The sequence below is a fragment of the Pseudonaja textilis genome, chromosome 2 (genome assembly GCF_049901715.1).
Source record: "Pseudonaja textilis isolate UNSWEBS1 chromosome 2, rPseTex1.2, whole genome shotgun sequence".
Classification (NCBI taxonomy): domain Eukaryota; kingdom Metazoa; phylum Chordata; class Lepidosauria; order Squamata; family Elapidae; genus Pseudonaja; species Pseudonaja textilis.
Genome location: NC_141991.1, coordinates 137767586 through 137771753, shown reverse-complemented (window position 1 = coordinate 137771753; position 4168 = coordinate 137767586).

The following is a 4168-nucleotide window of genomic DNA, read 5'->3' as shown; positions in this document are numbered from 1 at the left end:
TCTGAATATTTGCTCTTGCTTTTGTCATCTCTTGCCTGCAAGTGCCTTCTGTACGTACGTGTATCATGCAAATAATTTCTCTGGATGTACATGCACAGCCAAAGATGTGAATGTGGGTATTACCCTTGTTCATCATCGTAATCTTTCTACACAGCAACAGAAGTAGGCAGCATTATGCCTTTGTAACAATAGATCACCTCATACACACTGGATCACATCAAAGACATATGGATTTCGATCCATCATATGTAACCAACAACCAATCAACAAGGGAACCGGTGTGTTGTAATGACGAGGCAGTCGAGGTGTTTGATCATGATCAAATGAATCATGATGAACTTTATTGGAGTCTAGTCTTACATTTATACACATTTTTAGTAATCCTCTAACATTGGTTAACTTTAGTTTCTGCTCAGCTTTTGTTACTGTTTAGCATAGTAATTAACACAACTAATTATCTCTAGTTAAAGTCTAACATATGTTTACTTCCTTTCTCTAATCCTTCTTTGCATTAGTGATTTTGTTTGCCTGAGTTGTATTTGCTTTGGAACCTTCATTACCTGAGGTTTGCCATCAAGATAATAACATTCCTGCAATTACAACTCTACACCAGCGAGCTACTCAGAATTTAAATATAGCTCCAAACAAACAACCCATCATGCGATCAACTGATCACACTGGCTCACAAAACATATATAAGTTAAATTGGAATCGGACCAAAAAAATCCCACCGATGATATTTCCTAGCATGGTAACAAACGTTTGGGAACTAACTGGAAACAAGTTTGGAGAACAAACCACTGCCAAATTCTAAAACCCGAGCTGCAAGTATTTTCTATTATTTCCTATCAAGGGCCTTTCTAATTAAATCTCCTGATTTCCCAAAGTTTCCAATTAGATCCTGCTGACTTTCCACAAGAAGCACCCTCTCCATCGTTGTCTTTGAGCCACTGGCATAAAAAAAATGTGTGACTTCTGATTTTGGTGACAGCGTGGAGCCATTGTGACTAGTAACCACGAAGAGGAAACACTATGCAACACCTTTGCACTTCTCTGGCTTACTGAACGCAGGTGGCCACCTATAGTAACCTATTTCTATTGTTGTTTTTTAAATAGATGTATCATGATTTAATAGTCAAAGTTTATCAGAGGACAAGCTGGTAGTCTGCACTATCTATTTAAATGGGGACAATCATCTTGCTACTATTCCCAACATTCTGGCAAGTTTGGCCTGCATTAGTCACAGGGGCTCTTTCCCAGTGTAAAACTTTGGCTAACGAAACCACAAAGAAGGGGCTCTTGAATTTTGGGAACCAGGGAATTAAGTTTGGAGCTAATGATCATCACCTTCCTCCCCTAGATGTCATCAGGTCAGTGCATCTATACCTCCTCCTCTTCCTCCTCCTCATTGGCTCATGGTAAATTACGAGGCAGCATCAGAGACCAGCAGTACAACGGAGAGGTCCCTCCACCAAGAGCCATGTGGATGGAGAAGCCAACTTGAGCCACATGTTGAGAAACAGCGTGACCCAGTGAAGGAGTTCCTCAGAAAAAGACAGCTAGCTACCACGAGGAAGTCTTGTGGAGCTTTGCAAATGGACTAATCTGTCCAGCATCTTCACAACCAGGCAAATAGAATGACTAAGGGATCCAGAACCTAAACCATAACAAATGTGCAGCTGTGGAGTAGACTTTTGCTCACTCCGACAGTGCTGAACGTCAGCTTTCAAATGGCTGTGTGCAGGGATGAGCTTCCAAAATTTTAGCAATGGGTTCTCTGCCCGGTTGCTGGGTGGGCGTGGCCATGGTGGGCATGGCCTAGTGGGCCTCTTGCACCACAGCGGGGTGTGTGTGTTTTTGCCTCCCCGGACTCTGGAGGCTTTCCTCGAGCCTCTGGGAGGGCAAAAACGGCCTCCCTGGGCTCCAGAGGTTCTCTGGAAGCCAGAAATTGGCAGCGGTGGGATTCAATTTTTTTTTACTACCGGTTCTGTGGGCATGGCTTGGTGGGTGTGGTAGGGGAAGGCTACTGTAAAATCTCCAGTCAGAGGTGGTATTGGCCGGTTCTCCGAACTACTCAAATTTTCCACTACCGGTTCTCCAGAACTGGTCGGAACCTGCTGAATCCTACCTCTGATTTCTGGCCTTCCCGAATTTCCAGGAGGCCCATTTTTTGGCCTCCCCAAGCCTCCGTGCATGCCCTGCACTTACCTGCATTAAAAAGGGGCCCACTCCTGGGAGGGTGGGCAGGGCCAGCCAGGAGTGGGATTTGGGGATTCTCCGAACTGCACAGAATCTTGGGCAGGGGCTTTCGTGAACCTCCGCGAACCCCCAGCAGCCCGCCCATGGCTGTGTGGACCCTCTGTCAAGTTGCTATCTAATCAATCAGCCATCATAAATCTGGTGTTTCCCCCCTAAGCGTTTATTGCATTTCTCAGAATTGCTACTTAACAGGGAGGTGGATAGCATCAGCCTGGCGAGACTGTGGTACAATAAAGATCCATTGGTGTAGACATCTTGTAGGCAGAACGCCACTAAATAATAACGCCCCCAAAGGAAAACTGTAGGAGTTCCTCAAATACTAGTGCATTTGTTTTTAAATGAGACATACGTGACTCTAATCCTGAATACTTTAGTTGGTCAGCATGACCTCCTCCTCACCACAAAAGAAGATATATGTGTGGAATAATCCATCTACTACTCTAAGTTGAGATTGAGGTTGATGTGACCAACTTGGGAAGAAAACAGTGGCTGCAGCAGAGTTCCGTGAGAAAGTCTTATTTTGTCCTTGAGGATCCATCAGAGAATGAAAGGGTCGGGATGATGCTATGTTACTACCCCAAAGGGACCATTTCAGATACTATGTGCTTCAAGGCACAGCTTCCAGGGGAATATTTCTGTGTCTTCCTTCCTACTCCCACCCAAGGACACAAACATTTTTATATTCTATGTATAATATTTGGAACAACACATAATGTGGGTCCTTTTGCGCCACATGGCTGGGAGAATGTGGTGTCCCATCTATTCTTCAACTTCTCAGTTAATAGTTTTGAAAGGTAAATGATCTCTTTAATATTATCCATTTTCCCCCTTGTTTTGGGGGAAGCATACTGTTTCCCTCTTATTAATAAATCAGACAACTTTATTCAAATCTAGCTTTATGGGGGAAGTTCTTAAATCACTGGAAAGCTGCAGGTTACAGTAAGTTATATTCTCTCCTCCTCCTCCCTGCGTATCCTGGAAGCTTATCCTGAAGATTAATTACTATTGCTGATGACAACTGGTGTCTTAGTTAAATTGCCCTGGTTTCAACTTCCAGATGTTCTGTTTCTTCTACTACAGCTGGCTTTGATTATGTATTTTGATACTAAGCCTGTGTGTGTGTGTGTGTGTGTGCAATGCTTGTAATCACATGATGTTGCCTGAATCTGAAGATTTGTCTTGCCTGAATGGCCATGCTGGCAATTATAATCCAACACTTATGGAGGGCGCTATAGGTTGAGGAAGACTCATAAGTCAAGGACCTACATGCTAGCAGAATATCCCTGTCATGCTAATGCAATGATTATGATCATTGCCTTGCAAAGAGTTCTTATTTGCTCATTCTATAAGGTCATCACATGCATCAAAAGTGGTTTTTTTAAAAAAAATTTTTGAAAAAGCAACTGGACTGATTTTGGAGGCAAAACAAGACGTTTTGCTTCCTATCCTGGAAGCTTCATCAACAGTATTGGATGCTGTGGGAGATGGAAAGACAGATACTGTACATAGCCATTAGGTCATCACATGGAATATTTTCAAACAATACATTTGACCATGATTAATTGAACCATGACTTAATCAATCCAATTGTGTGGATTTGTAAAACCCATTGAACTAGCAAGCTGACAAACCAGTCATGTTTTTGCATGGTAACACGAGATAGAAAATGGTTAGCTAGTTTGCAGTTCAGTGTCCTGCAAATCATTTGTTGCTTTACATTCCTTTCACTTTTACTTTCCCCCCTAAGGAAAAAAAGAGGCCAAATAATAGCAATAGTATAGCAATAGCAGTTAGACTTATATACCGCTTTACAATGCTTCACAGCCCTCTCTAAGCAGTTTACAAAGTAGCATATTGCCCCCAGCAATCTGGGTCCTCATTTTATCGACCTTGGAAGGATGGATGGCTG